The sequence below is a fragment of the Aquila chrysaetos genome, chromosome Z, assembly GCF_900496995.4.
Source record: "Aquila chrysaetos chrysaetos chromosome Z, bAquChr1.4, whole genome shotgun sequence".
NCBI lineage: Eukaryota > Metazoa > Chordata > Aves > Accipitriformes > Accipitridae > Aquila > Aquila chrysaetos.
Genome location: NC_044030.1, coordinates 10,009,391 through 10,027,081, shown reverse-complemented (window position 1 = coordinate 10,027,081; position 17,691 = coordinate 10,009,391). Strand labels below are relative to the sequence as shown.

Below are 17,691 nucleotides of genomic sequence, written 5' to 3'. Positions count from 1 at the left end.
GGTAGACAAATGTTTTCCTCTGCATTGCAGCAGACAAGACGTAACACTTCTCAGCCTTAAGCGGATAACTTTACGCTGCCGGTCTGCTTGGGCTCCTCAGTCTGCGCGGCCCGTGGTGCGTGCCGGTGAGATGCAAACGGTCTGGGCTTTCTGGCGAGCTCGGGCAAGTCACCTCACTCCTGTGTGGCACTGCGCTCCCCGTCTGTGAAATGGGGGGGTAATGAAGTACCCAGAAACGCTTCTGCAGCTACCTTGGCAACTGAGGCATGACGCTCCATTGCTCCACAGAGAGGAATTTTGTGCGCGTGGTTCACTCTAGCTCGCGGTCCCTTTTTTTTCCCATGTTACAGTTAAGGCATATTGGCAAGAGCACTTGACACACTTGTGGGAAGCCAGGACGCTGCGCTCGGTCGTTCGCAGCAGGACAGCTCCTGGGTCACCTTTCTTTGCCCTGCCAGCCAGGAATTTGGCTTGCCTATAGCCGGGGCGGTACCGTTCTCGCTTCCGATAACACATCTGAGGCAAACCTGGCAGAGTTTCCTGACGCAGAGGAAGCGCAAGCTGCTCTCTTGGTGTTCTCACTGAGCTGGCGAGCGGCAGGTTGTTGAGGACACGCTAAGGCGGGTGCCGTGAGGTCAGAGTGGCCCGGCAGCTCCGGCTCGGGTGGATGGGGCAACGGACCGTTTTTGGGTCGGGGCCCCCAGGGCTGCGCGGCAGTCTTGGTCAGCAGTCCTGCCCGGTGCCCTGCGCGAGCGCGATGGGGCAGGGGGGGGCGGAGGCAGCGGCGCTGCCAGGGCCGGGACCGGGGCCTGGATCCCACCCTGCCGCCCTTGCCACGGCCGGTGCTGCAGGCGGCGAGGGTCCTCTGACCCAGAGCATCCCCGGGCTTAGGGGCACCAACGCTGGTACGGGGCCCCCCGATCTCATCCCTCTGTGTGTTCGCTTTGCTCCCTGGGTTCATCCTCCTCTCCCCGCTCCCTTTTTTTTTTTTTGGGGGGGGGGGGGGGGGGGGCTGGGGGTGTGTGTGCCGTCCAGCCTGTGGTGATGTGGGCCAAGCAGGCACTGGAGCTGCAGCTCCCCGCAGCGGGGGCCGGGCGAGGAAGAGCAGGAGGGGGGGCTGCCGGACGGCGGCCAGCCTCTGCCTGGCAGCTGCCGAATTTCGGGTGGAAATGTCCCCGGGGCGGCGGGGGGCGTGTTGCTCCCCGCCCCCGCGGCGCGTGGGAGCGGGGAAAGCGCCGGGGACCGGCGGCTCCGGCACAAAGGAGGGCGCCGGGGCCGGGGCCGGGGCCGGGGCAGCGCCGCGCCGGGCGGGGGGAGCCGCGGCGGTGCCCCGGGGGATCCCGCTCCCTCCCCTCCCCGCCGCTCCGCTCCGCTCCGCCCGCCCGCCCCTCCCCGGCCGGCGCCTGTCCCCTCCCTCCGCTCCGCAGCCGGGGCGGGGGGCTGAGAGCCGGGTCCGGCGGAGGGGGAGGCAGAGGAGGAGAGGCGGGCGATGGGGACGGAGCCGCGGCGGTGATCCTCCGGGCATCGCGCGGGAGAAGGAGGGGGTGGCGGGAGGGGGCGAAGAGAGCCGAAGCAGGACGGGGGAGGGCGTCCCCGGCCCCCGCCCCTCTCCGCCGCGCCGAGGAGGGAGGGCGGACCACGATGCCCGGCCGGCGGGCGCTGCCCGCCCGCCCGCATGGAGACCGCCGCCCGTAGCGGGGCTGCCGCGCCGCACCGCGGGGTGAGCCGGGCCGGGCGGGTGCGGGGGGGGGCCCCGCGGGGGGCGGGGGGCCGGCCCCGCGGGCGCCCGCGGCCGGAGGTGCCCCCGGCCCGGCCCCGTGTGCCGGGGCTGGGGGGGGCGGGGGGCGGTGCGGGCTCGGGGAGGCGGCCGGGCTGCGGGGGCCGGGGCGACGCGGGCGCAGCGGGCCGGGACGCGGCAGCCCGCGGGCTCGCGTTCTGCCCCCGCGGGGTCGCCTTCCGCCCCCCGGGCTCGCCTTCTTCTGCCCCCGCGGGACCCCCGGGGCGCCCCGGCAGCCGAGCGGGGGCAGCGCCCGGGGGGCCGGCGCCGGCCGGGGGGCCGTGCGGGGCCGGCGCGGGCTCGCCGGTCGCCGCGTGGCGAGCGGAGGCCGCGGGGCGGCCCGCCGGGGCGAGGGGCGCGCTCGGAGGTCGGTGTTCGGAGGGGCACTCCTCCCGCGAGGAGGCGCCGGGCGGCCCCTCGCCCCGCCGGGGTGCTGCGGGCGCGCCCCTGCCCCGCGGGGAGCTCCCCCGGGGAGGGGGTCCCCGGCCGCCGGCTCCGCTCCCGACCTCGGCGGAGCTGTGCGGGCCGGCGCCTCGCCGGCGCCGGGGTCGGGGTCCGCGGGGGGGGGCCCGCGCCTTCCCCTCGCCGCGGCTGGCTGCCGGGGCGGCCGGTGGCGGCGTCCGAGCGTGTGCGCGGCGGAAAGGCGCGGGCCGCCCCGGCCCCGCGAGCGAGGCCGCAGCGGTGGTTCCCGCCGGCAGGAGCGGCGGTTGTCGGCGGAGGCGGGCGCCGGGTTTCGCTCCGCCGTTGCCCGGCCGTGCTCTGCTCCCCCGGCCTCTCGCCGGGCTGCGGAGTTGCTCGCTAGCTGGGGCTGGGGAGAAGCCTGCGTGCTGCAGCGGGGCGTGAGGGATACGCCGCATGCGGGGGAAAGACGCTTTGGAGTGGAGATGCAAAAATGCCACTGTATGCAATGTCCCTGTCGGGTTTGGATGTTCTGAGAGACCTGACCCTGAGCCTTTTAGCATCTCCAGAAAACCTAGGTGGTACCAAAAGGAAAAAATGCAGGCATTTTGATCAGCTGTCATTTAAAGCTTGCAGGTAGTGAGATGGGATTTCCTAGCTGACATCTGAGGTTGTACAATAGTTCTCTTGATCCCTCTGGGTGAGTACTTAAGAAATAAATGGGTAAGAGTAACAGTGCTGGTCCCGCACATGATGGGGTCTTTGTGGTGGCGTGAAGACACCTGGGACAGAGCAGGGACTTCAGGTGACATCCTCCCTATTGCAAATGAGATGCCTATGGTGAGGAAAAGCAGAGGTCATGCCTTTGTGCTCAGATTTCCACCTGTTTCTCCTTGGGCACAAGGAAGGAGGTTTTTTAAAACCTTTCAGTTCTCTACAATGGGCTCTCGTGCTTGACTTGGGAAAGAAGGTTTCCGGAGGAGTTACTGCAGAAAGGGTTACCTCTGAGCCAGAGCCTACTTGGTGTGACAGCCCTCAGCCTTTGAATTTTAAGATCCAGTTTAGTCCGAGGACGTTGGCGTGGACCTCCCTCTTTTTTAAGTCATCTCACTACTCAGAGGTGTGATTTGGGGGGGGCCTATTTCTAAAAATAAAGGCGGGTAAGACCTTAGGGCAAGTCTTTTCTGCATTCGTCCATAGCTAAGTTTGAATGTACTGGTCAGGAGGAGAACCTGCTTTGGAGGCTTGACACGGGAGGAAAAAGGACAAAATTTACATCAGCTGAGTATCTGTCAAGTACTGGGAGCTATGACAACAGCTCCAGACTACCTCCCCTTAGTTATTTGTATTCCTTCCTCTCCTCCTCAACTTTCATTACTAGCTCTCATGTGGCATATTTTACTGTTGGCTTATGCTCACTCTGGGTGGAAAACCAGTGATGCTGAAAAACATGTTAAACCCACGTGTATAAACAAGGATGATACTCAGTGCTGTTTCTCCTTTGATGGCGGACGTGAACCTGCTTCAGAATATGTAGACTTACTGGGCAAAACTGTGCTAGATGTTGGTGCTTATTAACCTGTTTCAACACACACAATAAAGACCGTGCTTCCCCCCCCCCCCCGCCCCTATTGGTGAGGCATCTGAGGAGAGAAAGAGCTGGTGGGCAACCGTATCCTTAATTCCTCAGCCATGCAGTCACATCTGCTCAGTTACAGAACCTTTTGGTGGGTCTGTAATTGGAGACATATTTTGACTGAATTGAGAGAATTCAGTAGCAGACGAAGGGGATTTTTGAATTTTCAATGACATCATAGCTGTCTTTTTTTTTTTTTAATATTGTACCTTAATTTTTTTTTGACAGCTTTGATCATCATGAAAATCTTCCCTGCCTCTTTGTTCAATGGTAGGAGTCTAGATGCACTTTGTTGTTTTGAGGGATTTTGTTAAATTGGAAAACATTTCCATAACTGTTACTTCATCAGACAGTATGTCGAACTGATTAGCCTACTTTCTAGTGTTCTAATTTTTCTTCTTAATAGTTTCTGCAGCCACAGATATCTTGCAGTTCTGTAGATGGTACAACAGCATGGAGGAAGGGTGTTTTTCCAGTTGTGTTCAGGAAGACTTATTGTGAATATCACTTTGTCTGGGATTTTATTGTGGAATTGTCACTTCTCATGGAACTAGGCCCTCAAGATAAGCAAACTTCTCTAATGGAAAACAACTACCTTTCACCAATGCTTAAAAACATTTTTTCAGTCCACTAATTCTGGCCTACTTATACTGGTTGAAGTTATGGCAAAAGACTAACTTTTTAAGTTGGCAACTCTTCAAGAGTAAGTTCTGTCTTCAAGATTATTTTTCCCTGTTATTGTCTCCTGAAAATAAAGGTAGAAGAAAGACAAATTCTGTAGTGCTGATGCCAGAAGCCTTTGTGAGCTTCTCTTCTCTCTCTACTGGTTTATGCCAAGCAAATCTGTGACACATGGTCAGTTCTCCACTAGTTTTCACACAATGGTGCTGAAATCAGCTGTGCTGCCTCATTCTGAGAGACTGAAATCAGAGTGGTTATTTCTTAGGAAATAAGAGCCTTTGCTTGGTTTTTCGTCCATTCTTTCCCAGGTGAGAGTCCCATGTGAATTAAATGGGTTCAGTGTTGTTCTGTCAACTTGGTTGGCAGCCAGGAGGTCAGTTCTCCAGAGCTGGCTGCATAATGTTTGCTGTGGCTCTGACTGGGGGTCTGTGATGCTTTGTGCTTTGAATTTCCCAACTCTGGAGGAAATCCATGCTCTTCAGGTAGCTGGGCTTGATGTTACATTGAGTTCTGCAGACTCAGCCCTGTACTCTTCACAGGCCATGTTTTCTTTCTTTTTGGATTTTTCTTTCTCTTTTTTTTTTTTTTATCTGATCACAGACAGAAAAGACTGGGTGCAAACATTGATCTGCAAACCCAGTTGTTCTCTGAAGAACACCGAAAGCTCCTGGGTTTAATAGGTACATGTTTGGATGGGGCATAAATGCAAAACTAATGACCAACTTATTTATTGCTACTAGCGTGCAAAATTGGTGCTGCAGCTTCCTCACGTATCCTCTTTTACCTGTTTAGGCATTGTTTGCTGGGTTTGCATATCCAGCGTAAAACTTGCTTTTCAGTGGTGCTTTTCAGAAATGCTTGCTTGGCAGTAGCTGAGAAAGCAGTTGTGAGTGGAGTGGCATTGTTGTTCACGATGCATGTCCTGATTCTGAAAATCTCATGCTTTTGTTAACATCATGCTACCATCAATGTCTACTGGATGGCATGAACACGGATTGAAAAAGGGAAGCTACAGAATCAGTAGCTACTCTGAGTAATCATTAGCTGGGCTGTTAAGACATGGGATCAACATCCACACATTTCCTCTCTTTTTGGAAAATATGCTCTGTTGGTAGCCTGCACCCTGTGCACTGTCAAAACAGCGCTGAATAGCCTGTGTTGTCAACAGTCAGACCTCCTTACAGTGAGTAACTGCCTGAATCACCTGTAACAGTGATGGGGGCAATTCCACACATTTGTAGGGAATGGAGGGTAGCATCATTCATATGTTAATCGTTGTTGTGCTGCCTTTTTTTTCTAATAAGCAAGTGGATCACAGTCTGTGCAACCTCTTGAAATACAAGATAACTTTCCTTACCCAGGTGGGTTTCTGTGTTTTATTTCAAAATGGTCGAACTTTGCTAGCGCGGGGTGCTGGACATCCCACGACAGCGTCTGGTGTGTCTTGTGCAACTGTCATCCTTTCTGGTTATAGTGAAAATCATATGGAGTGATTGAGGACATAATTATTTGGAAAGGGGTAGCCACAGGCAGGGGAGTGGGGACAGAATGTGGTTATATCTATAAGACAGTGTCTTGATCCGTTTTTCTGAAGGATTCATGCTGCGTTATTCTCCTATCTTAAACAGAAAACGAGAATTGCCTTCAAGGCAGATCCATGTGCACAAATGTGCTAATCATTGATTTACCATGTCCTCTAGGGATCTGAGGACCAGCATAAATGTAAAGGCATGCTGTTCATTGCCAACTAACAGAATTGTATTTGCCAGACGGAGGTTTAAAGTTACCCGTGGGCTTGGACATCCTTTGCACTTGGAATAAGGTTTCTGCTTTTCTTGTTTTAAAGGTGTCACTTTTATTCATGACAATACAGGGCGGTTATGTTGCCACACATCCCCTACTCCTTTAAGCCATTTGTTTCAATAGCCTTGACAATGCGCTTCTCTTTTGATTTTTATTTTCTCTTTGTTGCGCTCTAGCAAGTGGACGGCTGATTCTTTGCTCAGAAAAGTTATCCCATGGAGGAGCAACATTTAATTAATGGCTCTTATTGATGACAAAGAGGGTTTGCAGAATTCATGTCAAATGTGTGTGAGACACTGGCTCTTTTAATAGCTCTAAGTCCACTATTACAATCTCAGAAGGCAGAACTGATTTTAAAATTGAAGTTGAACTCTGCACAGTTGCAAAACTGAGCTTCATTCCTAAGCCTCTCTGAAGACAGATGCTGTATAAATCTCAAGAAACATGTCTGAATCTCATGCCTGGTGTCCCTGGCATAGTCTCATTTGAGTGTACCTGAATGCCTCTAAGCATAGAGTTTGCTAATGGGTTTCTAGAGAAGCTGAGGGTTGGACCTCTTAGAAGAGCTGCCCTGTTCAGTAACTCAAATAGGAGCATGAGATTTCAGCATGACTTTTCATACATGTTTCTTGTGCTGCTTTTTACTGCTTTGCTGAGGCACCAGTGAATTCAGAATCCTCCTTCACCATCCATCAGTTTAAATCAATCTAAAGGAGAGGGGGAGGAGAAAAAAATCCAACTTTGATGGAAACACACATACTGCAAAAGGCAGTTGTATCACATTTATATTCTGCTGTGTGCTTCTGTCACCCACGCTTGTAAAATACTCACTGACAACAAAATGAAGTATGTTTAATTTCCATATATACAGTAATTTATTGTATTTGCTGAGTAATTACTGGTAGCTTTTCTATGGTAACTTATTGTTCTACTTATTCCAGTCCTTCTTGCATTCCTTGTGCATGGAAGGGGGGTGTTTAATAACACATGAACTGAAGAGAAACTTGGTTTGTATTAGCTATTTGTTTTTAAATTGTCTGAGATATTCAGCAAGAAACTTGGAAAATTCAATTTCGTAAAACACAGCTGGGATTTTTGGAGCATCCCATAAGAACCATTTATGGGAGAAAGGAAGAGTATTGGAATAATGAAGAATCATTGTAAAAGCTTGGCTTTTCTCCCCTAAAACACCTAAATCACACTCTTTTGTGCTCAAAGCTTGCTTGTAATACCAATGAAACACGCTCAGTAACCTGTCAGAGTAACAGTTCTGATGGCAGTGCCATATTTGGATAAATGAAGCCAGAAGAACTGTTCACAGTCTCATGCAGGAGTCTTGCCCTCTCACAGAGCAAGCCTGCTGTACAAACTCATGCTCTCCTATGCTAAAACTCTTTCCTACCTCTCAGAGTGGCATTGGCCCTGCTCGTGAAATGCCATGCCAGTTCAGCAAGCAGACCTGAGGACAAGCAGGGCAGGACACCCTACAAAATGCAGGGCTGTGGGATGATGGCTCCAGTGGACTGCAAAGTGCCCCCAAATGCCATTTGTTTCTTTGTAAGGATCATGCCCGCTGGCTGCTTCGAGCATGGCTGTGCTCCTGATGAAGGGGTACCCTGGGGAGGTGTCTTACCAGTCACCGTACTGGGTGCGCTGTTGATAGAGGAGGGAAAATACATGTGTGTGTTGAGCAGGACTGTTTGCACATCTTTTTGGTGTGATTTAGAGATACGTCAGGTAGCTTAAAACCTTTGCTAGGTTGCAGAGCCATTGGCTGTAATCTACCAGCTGAAAGTGGAACAGATTTTAAAGAACTGGGTGTGAAAAACTACTTGACAGTGGATCATCTTTGCAACTGGGGTATTCAGGGATTTGAGTTGCTGGTAGAAAGGGGTCCACCTTAAGAAATATGTGGTGATAGTTGGTATGTTTCCTAAGAGCAGGACCAGGTCAGTCAGAAGACGCCAGTCTCCAGTGTTACGCTTCTAACACTGGGCTGAGTCAAGGGAATTTCAGGTCTCCCCAGTGCAAATGTAAGCCACAAACTGATGAAGGTTTCACATCCTTGCATCACTCAGAAGAATTAGTCTCAGTTATCTTGAGAATCCAGTGAATGTTATTTGGAAGGTCATGAGAAGATGTAACACAATTTGTCAGTCATGAAAGCCATTAGGAGCAGGTAATGCCTTTCAGCAAATAAAACACCATTGAGGAAATACCCAGCTTCCTGAGGCTTTCACTGAGACCCTGCTGCTTGGCTGGCTGCACAGGGCTGTGTACTCCAAATGCAGATGCAGTATGCAGACAAAGTGGTGTCTTGGCTACCGGTTACAGGTTGGTTTTCTGTGCCGATGAGCATCAGGCAGAGGGCAGCCCTTTGTAGCAGCCTGTGGTATTGGGAAAGGTAGAGGTGGGTCATGGCTTGTAGGAACCCCATTGCTACTGTGAAGCTGCCAAAAACACAAGAGAAAAATCATTGGTACGTAACCATTCCAGGCACCACTACAGCAGTGAAAGGAGAGAGGCCGTTGTTTATGTGGGGTTGTCACATGTAGTACAACTGCTTCTGCTCTCATGCATGCCATTGTGCATGAAGCCAATGACCCAAGTGTCTGAGAAACAACTTGGAAGTTTTCAGATATCTTAGGTTAGATAAGGACAGAGGCAACTGAGAGGAAAGAAGATGAGAGGTTTGGTGGTATTCAACTTGAGCTTTATACAGAAGCTGTAATGGCAATGCAGAGATGGCATAAGGCCACATTAATCTGTCCTGCCACCCGTCTGAGAGGAGATGTAATTCACATAAGCAAAACAGCACCTGGCCCACCCACAGGCTGTCACTGAGTTCGGCTCAGTTAGGAAATATTGGAGCTGGACTGTGTACGACTTGCATCAGCTGACAGATTATGCAAGGCAGTTGCAGAATATAACTAATTCACAGGTGTTCAGCAAGAAAAGCAGTGTCTGTGCTACAAGGAATGATCTTTAAAGAGAAGCTGTTCAAGGACTATATGCCAATCATTCACTTGTATGATTTGTATGAAAGTGCAGGAAATTTTTTCTAGAAATGGATGGTCTATGGCTTTGTTTTTCTTATGCAGGCAGTTTCCATAGCAAAATAAAATTCTGGAACATACAGATTTCTGGCAAAAATTACTCAGTTCTGAAAAGTTTTGGCCCAAAACATTGAGCAGAAATATTATGCACACAAATTTCTTTTTTTGCTGTAGAGCTGTTTTTTGGAGGGTTTATGTTTATTTAAAATTGCAAACATAAAATGATCCACCATTTTGCTTTGCGTTGGGTTTTTTTCTTTGTTTATTTCCAGTTGAGAGTGTGAGGGTTTATCTGTTTTTCTGTGTTGTGTTAGTGGCTTGAGTTTGATAGAGAAGATTCTACTTTTGATTTTGGTATATAGAGAAGGGATGTGGAGCTTGAAGTAACAAAGAGATTAAGGATCCAGTGAAGGTCCCCTATTCCTACTAATAGTGTACAACTCTCTTCATTAATTGGATTCTTACAGAGATTTTCTTGAGTTTGTGGTTCTATGATGGAAATAAGAGGTAAAGTAGGCAAGCTGGGAACCAGGAAGGAAATTGTTTTGGGTTGACCAAAGCCGTAAACTGTTTTTCTTGCTAACAGGAAGAAAATGGGGTGTCATTTCAGATAGAATGAAACACTTTGTTTGCTTTGTACCACTGTTTTATCTCTTTATGGTTTGCAGCTTCTTTCTGTAAAAACTTTCTTTTATTTACCCAGAGTTGAATTTTGAAACTACCTGCTGGAGTTGTTGACCAAAAGCATGTCCCCAAACCCCTCCACTGCTCTTCCCTTTGGATTCACCAGTTCACTTAAGAGAAGGGAAAGCACACAGCTGGTGTTCAACAGAGTAGCAGTGGTGTGAATTGTATGGGTTGCATTATTTAGTATTGCCCGTGATTCCCCAGGAACTGACTGCATTTGTCACTACAGAAAAGGGACCACCAAAGACAGATTTTCCTGCCGCTCTGTAACAGCTCTTGACATAAGAGATTGAGAATCTTTTTTTTAGAATCTGTAACAACCTTGTTGCCTAAGCATGACATCAGACCTCATTTTTGATCACCACAAGAGTCATGAAAAAGCTATTTGCATGACGAAGTATTAATGTCAGGCTCAACAAAGAGTAACAGAAAGAAGCCCTGGCTGGAATGGCAAAAAAGAGTAAATATCATTGACGTTGTTGTCTTCCTGCTGGCTTTGTTCTCAAAATAGGAATGTATAGGTCAAAGAAATGGTAAATAAACTTATTGATATTTTTTCAATACCGATAGCTCTGCATTTCCTGGCATGATAGTCTGTATTTTCCAGTACATAATGATCTGCAATTAATCTGCAGTCATTTATCCAATCAAATGCTCATGTCTTTGGAATCAACACCACTAGGGTGCTCAAAGAACTGATGCTATTTGAAAATAATTAATATTGATAGTATTAATAGTTGACATAAACTGTATTCCGGTTCAGGTTAGGCAACGTTAACTTAGGCATGGACATTAGTACCGTTCCTGGTGATCTGAAGTTAGGACAAAAGTTGGAATAAGTTGTTCCTTCAGCATATGATTTTGAAATTTGTATTACTCATCCACGTCCAGGATGCCGTCAATGCGCAGATCATCATTACCCTAACTTACACTGTCGAACTGGGCTGTGGGAGATACTTGCTTTGAAAATGACTGTGTTGCTTGTCACCACACTCCTAGCTGAAGATGTTAGTCTGCGATGTCAGTGTCCTCTTAGGACAGGACTTTTCTCTTTGGTCTCTGGCTGACGCAGCATTGCAAAGAGAGATTGACAGCCAAAGGGGAGAATATGCTGCTGTCCTCAGGAGAATATGGCAGTGATGATGATGATGATACACACCCAGTGACTGAAGTTTTCCACTGTGGACTTCAGCAATATCAGGAAGGAAATTTCTGACCAAATTTGGTATTTGCTTTTTTAAAAGTATTTTAAGAAGCTATTTTTTGGTACTAGAAATAGCTACCTGACTAGTGGTTTAGGACAGACTGTTTTTTTCCTCTTAGTCTTCATTTGTTTACCAGAACTCGCCTTGGCTACCATACAACCCTGTCTTCCTCTGTCATTTCTTCTTGGGAAACTAACATCCTCAAAACACTTTCTTAAATTATTAATGTGGCTATCCTTTTATAATGGTAAGGCTTCATTTATCTGAAGAGGAATTTCTCCCCTGACTTCATTTATACAGTAGAGTCAGTTTCTGCTGCTGTCAGAGACTTGGTCTGATGGAAGTATCTCACAGGTTTTAAAGATGACTTAATCTGGTCCAAAGTTATTCATGGGGTTCTTGGCTGAATAACTCAGTGAAATGGCTTCACAGATCTAAAATGCACGCACCAGAGAGCAGATGTTTGGTTGCATTATTCCTTTTATGGGGCAGGAAAATATGCTTCTAAGTGCGAGCGACATGAGTTCCAAAGACAGGAGGACTTAAAAAATGGTAATTGTCGAAAGAACAGAATGATTCATTGAGTAGAGGCTAATTTTCTTTCGATACATATTTGTCTGTCTCCTAAATTCTGCTGAGATCGTGCTGATTCCTGATTCCAAGATGTTTGCCCTGGTATAGAGGGCTAGCAAAACAGCTCTTCAGCTTTAAATCCCTTTACACAGGTCTCATACTAAATTTTACCATAGAGTGCATGGAGAGCGCACTTGCTGTTTGCAATGATGTGATGTGGAATGATTTTTAAAAATCTTACTGTATTGTGGAACAATGAAAGCAATCATTTTAAAACTGTCATTCCTCTTCCTTGTTATTCAAGGTAGGGATAAGAAGCCATAGCAAAATACTGAGTATTACTGCTTGTAGAATTTCATTTAGCTTGGTGATCTTCAGCAGAAGCCAGTCAGTGATGCAGGTAAGTAAAAAAAAAGGGGGGGGAAAGTATTCATCTCTACTGTAAAGCATTCAACAAAGGAAATAGAAAGGCAGGAATAAAATCTACACTGTTTTGCAAGGAGAGGTGAATGAGTCAGGCAGTAAATGGTATGGTAATCAGAGAGAGCACAGTAAGTGTTTAAATTAAGTCTCATATCAAACCACAGGACAGAAAAGCACTTTTTGAGATTTTTGCATTCTGCGCCTCAGTGAAGAGGTAGTGTCAATACCTAAATGGGTTTTGATAGGCATTGAATGGCTATGTGGGCAGAGAGAAATAGAGATGATAGGAGGTCAGGATACCTTAGTCCTCCTAGACCTCAGGCCAGTGCGTTTTCTTTATGTGGTGCTTTGTCCCTTGTCATGTCCTCCATCCTCGTGTAATAGAAAAAGCCATTTTTTCTCCTCTGTCCATGCCCTTTGCCCTGAAGCCAGATGTGTGAGGTGTTCATTTCCAGACTGAAACCAGTCATGTTCATCTCCTTCATCCTCCTCAACATTTCATGTACCTTAACTGCAAACTTTTTCTGCTTTATATGACTACTTTGGTATGACTCTCTGAGTCACGCAACTCTTCTGGGGTTTGTTTACTCATACATATTCAGTGGCAAAGCCTTCAACAGCCTGGCTGGGAGGAGCCAGGTCCTTTTCAGGTTTGTTCTCAGCTTGGCTACCAGAGGAGTCTGGTGTTCTCTGACCTTGCTTGCTTGTCCAGCCTTGGCCTTCCTTAATATAGTGGTCTTCTCAATCCTTATTTACTTTTGTCTCTTACAGTTTTGATTTCATCTACCTGTGACGATGACTGAAGGAGGAAACTGGGACTTCCTCAGTAACTTAATCGTGTCTGGAAAGTAAACTGAGATTACCTGCAAGTATTAGTTAAGGCATTCTTGGTAATAGTTACAATTTTGAGTTTGTTTTAAGCCTTAACAGCCTCACTGAGAGACTCAAAATTTTGGTCAAATCATCAGTGATTCAAGACTGGTACTTTTTAATGTTAATTGCTTTTAAGCCTTCAAACATCTTTCTGCTGCAGGGTTTTGCTGATGAGTTGTGGAGCGCAGGGGGTAATGGAAATATTTCAGTTCAGGTGAGTGACAGATGGGAATTAGAAACTAATTTTCAGAACTTCTCTCTCCCTCTGCATTAGTGTAGCAGAAGCAGTTCATGCCCTGTTTTATCAGTTTGCTGTAAACAGTAGCTGAACAGTCGAGCAGTGACAGCTTGCAAACAAATGCTGAGGCGCTGGGAGGGTGTAGCTGTTATTCTGAAAGTTATGCAGAGCTCCACATTTAATGTACGCACAGTGTATCCATGTATGACGAATATGAGTTACCACAGATACGGCTGGACTTTGAGTGGGAGGGCAAAAGGCAAGTGATGCGATGTAAAGTGGAGGTGGTGAAGGAAGGGAATGAAATGGTAAATGGTAGTAGTTCTGTGAGCATCAGTTGTTGTTGTTGAGAAGTGTTATGGGAATGAGAGTTCGTCTTTCTTGATGTCCTGTTTTCTTTATACCTTCCAGGCTGAGCAGAAGATGGGGTCCCCCTGCTTGGTCCGGGGGTCTGTACTCATGCATATGTTAACACAGAATGTTGTATCTCTAAACTAGTTCTATACTGCAGAGCTGTCATATCAGGATTAAGGCCATGCAGCTTCTTACTAGTGTGTCTACAGTACTTTTAGCTCTCTTCTTCTGCACTTGGAACATGCTCTTGGTTTGACCCCCTCTGCAAACAGGCAGGGAGTTTCATTTGCTGGTCTTTTAAGCACTGTAATGCATGTCTCAGGAACATCCTCTAAAAAAGTACCTAAGCTTTATAATTATCTTCCAGAGAAGCATATGTTTCTTTCCCCTCTCTTTCTGTCTATGCATGAAGGTACAGTTCATGGTACTGATCTTTTGACAATAGCCTGGTTTGTTGCAGCCAGTGGAGTTATACGGGTTTATAGCAGAGGATGACATGTCTCATGTGAAAGGTGAAATATTAGCCTGTGCAGGCAGGCTAAGTTTTATGTACTACACAGTATTAGGCAGATCGAGTGGGGTGAAATTAAGCCAAATAGAAAAGTAATAGAGTTTTTCTCTCATTTCTGGTTTGCTCAGATTAAGCAGTGATTAATGCAGGCACCAAAAGTCTTTCTAATGGCTGTATTTAAAATTGTTCATTTTTTAGAAATCTTCATTCTGCTAATGAAGTCTCAACTCCCATCTTGGCCATTGTTACAGCCCTGAAGATGAAATAGAAACAAAAAATAAATTGCAAACTGAAATCTGCGGCTATCCACTTTTCAAGTTAAATGCTAGATCTTTTGACGTCAACTCATTCACATTTTGGAGAAGCTACGCTGCAAGAGATTTCTCAGACCACCTTTCCCTTTACTGTTGCAGTGTTTTTCATAGAATTTGGTAGATCTTTGATTCTCTTGAACTTAATGGAAAAGCTTCTACTGATTCAGTGGGATCAAGGTTTGACCCAGTATTTGCATGTGGTATAACCCCCCCAGAACTTAAGTTTTATCTTGCTTAACATAAAAATGGCTAATGCCTAAAATAAATAATTAAATAAATGGGCTATCTCACCTTGATTTTAAATGTTTTCCAGGGGACAGTTTCACACTACAGTTCTTGTATTTGTTTATAAGCACTTACACTGTGCATGCTGACATGCAGTGAATACCAATTCATTAAGGCATTTCTCTTCCAGCCAAATGTGTGTTTGGCTGGTTGGAATCAGCCCTCAGTATATGCTTGTCTTTTTTTTCTGTAACCTTCCACTCTGCTTTGCTAGCTTTGTTTCCCAGTCTCACAACCTAATGGAAAGACAATCAAATCAAATTAGCTTCTTTGACACAAAAAAGACCTGGAGCTTGCTCAAATGTGTAGTCTTACATTGAAGAGCTGGTAACACCAAGAGACTTCTTCAGAAGTTTCACTTCTTGGTGATTTGGCCAGAAAGCATATGGTGGGGATATAAATTAGCTTGACAAAAGTAGAAAGGATAGGTGCTCTGATGCATTTAGCTCATGAGCCTTTACCTGCCTGTCCAGGGACTAGGAAGAAGCTGTAAGTTATTATCCTGCAGTCTTCTACAGCTCCCTGAGCACCTGGAGGCTCCCACTGCCAGGTGGGATATTGAGTGTGATATGTGACTGCTCTGATGCCTTTATAGCAGTCCCAATATCTGTGGTTGGAAGCGCAGCTTATCTACTGGTGAGTGGATACAGATCAGGCGTTCAAGCTGCTCACATTTCCACTAACTACCTGCCTAATAAGCATCATCCTGAAGAGGGCACCTGGGAAGATCAACCCTATTGTAGTCTTTCTGATCTTGAAGAAGCCAGGGCATTGAGATGGATTGCTACAAGTGTTATGTTTTGACTAGATTTGTATGTAAAGGGAGAGACTGGATAAAAGAGTTAAAATGCTCTCAACAAAAGCAGTGGGCATATAAGTGAGAGAGATTGGGCTGAGGAATGGTGGTTTTAGCATGCCTTTGACCATAGGACAGGCTTCTGTAACCCTCAAAGCTTCACATAATATAATGAATATTAGCCTAGAAATGAAAAGGACTTAATTAAAATGTTGGTCTCACTTCGCTACCCACTTATTACTATCATAGCGTAGCTGAGTTTGTTAATGAGATATGCCAATTATAGATGTTTTCTCTCTCAAAACTGTAGGGAAAAAAATTTTTTTTTAAGGTCACTTGCTATGTCTTTTTTTTTTTTTAAAAAAAAGAACCTATACTCCTTTTTAGAATGATTTTGAAAAACAGATTTTGAGGAAAGGACAATTACCATGGTCAAAATGAAAAGAAAAAAAAAGCCAACTTCAGTATTCTTCTAATGCATGTATTTTTAAACCCAATTCATTGGCTGAAATGTAGTTCCCTTCTGTGCATGATGAAAAGGAAGAAATGGTAAGATTTTGAAATTTAGAAAAAAATTAGTATTATGTGAAATCTGATCATGTTTCATACAGTTTTTTCTGATAGATTTTCTCTAACACAAGGGTGTGTTCCTAAGTAGCAGATTGTTTTTTTGTCATAAGGCAGTTACATTAGTGGACATGATTGTCATACTGCTCTTCACATGAACACATACTTCACGTAGAAGTATTAAGCTGTGTCAGTTAAATTGCTTCTCCTCTCGAAGGCCTGTGATCTTTGGATAAAAGATGGGAGAATATCTTGACACTCACGTTTTTTATCATCTCTGCTCTTCCTTGTGAGGATGTGTTTTCCTTTTTTGTCTGAAACCCTGCTCTTTGACCTTTTCCCAGCAGCCCCACGAGGGCTAGCTCTCTAAGTGTTGTTTTCTGCTGCCAATCAAGATCTACCTTCTACAACCACAATCGCACGCAAGCCTGGCTGGACACGCAGGGCCATGCTCTGCTGACACCTGGATCTGTGTAATCTACGTGAAGGCTTGTAAAGCAGAGAACTTAGCCCTTTGCATTTTCTAATGGATTTCACTTGCCTGTGCCATGGGATTCATTTTCTTTGTTACAAACTCACCCTGAACCCTCTTGCTGCTCTTACCTTCTACCCTCTTGCTTTGACTCTCTCTGGAAAGGCATCAGAGCTACCCTCTTCTGTCTTCGCTTCGCAGTATAAATTTATTTGCATTGTCCTTCTTTTAGAGTGATAGCAAAGCTAATGTCTACAACATATCTCACTTACACTGTGAAACATTTCTATTTCACCACAGTCACAGTGGGATGATCTATAGGAGTCAGGTGAAGCAAAGTCTGGGTGCCCTTTGCTTCCCTAAACCCAAAAGAGGTAAAGTGGCACCAGTGATGACTGTTCTGATGATGTACAGCTCTCTCTCGGTAAAGGGTAGCAGTGCTTCTTCACCCTTTTCATCACCCCTAAAAGCATTTAACAGGTAATATTCCTGCAGCCAGCCAGAAGCTTAGAGGTGACATTGGTTTTAGAAACGCAGCTTTTCAGAGAGCTCAAGTTTCTCGGTTACAGTTTCTATTAATTTCTGTGTGCTTGGGTAGAGGTCAGCGTGCAGCAGAGAGAAGTATTAATATATAGGGCTGGTTTTTACTGCCCTCCCCTCCTTCTCCTTGGTATTACTGTGCACTGTTCCTCTGTGACCCCTGTCCAGACAAACCCTGAGAGACAAAGCCTCGTGTTTTACCCCAGCTTCCAGCAGCTAGCTCAAGTGGAAGTAGCCACTTACAGTAGCAGCAGAAGGCTCAAAATGAAAGAGCATTCACCCTGCTGCTTGAGTGGTTTTGGTAGCATCCCAGGAGGTTCCTCAGACCTGGTTCAGGTACACGTGTGAGGGCTGAAGTTGCCGGGGCAGTTGATGCGGAGACAGCCTGCAGTACTTGCAGCTGGTTGTTCTGTGCAAAGCCATGCAGTGCTACACAAAGTCGTGTGAGCTTGGGAACTAGGGCCCCTGTAGTTACATTTCCCTGCACAGGCAATAATACTA

General features: G+C 46.6%; 1 protein-coding gene across 1 annotated transcript in view; it reads left to right on the top strand.

Annotated features, from left to right (window-relative positions):
* The first annotated feature begins 1,393 nt into the window (after window positions 1-1,393).
* Window positions 1,394-17,691, top strand: part of PLPPR1 (phospholipid phosphatase related 1) — a 135,709-nt gene continuing 119,411 nt past the window's right edge. The window contains exon 1 of the mRNA XM_030003749.1: window positions 1,394-1,720. The gene's annotated coding sequence lies outside the window, so the exon portion shown is untranslated. The remainder of the gene's footprint in view (window positions 1,721-17,691) is intronic.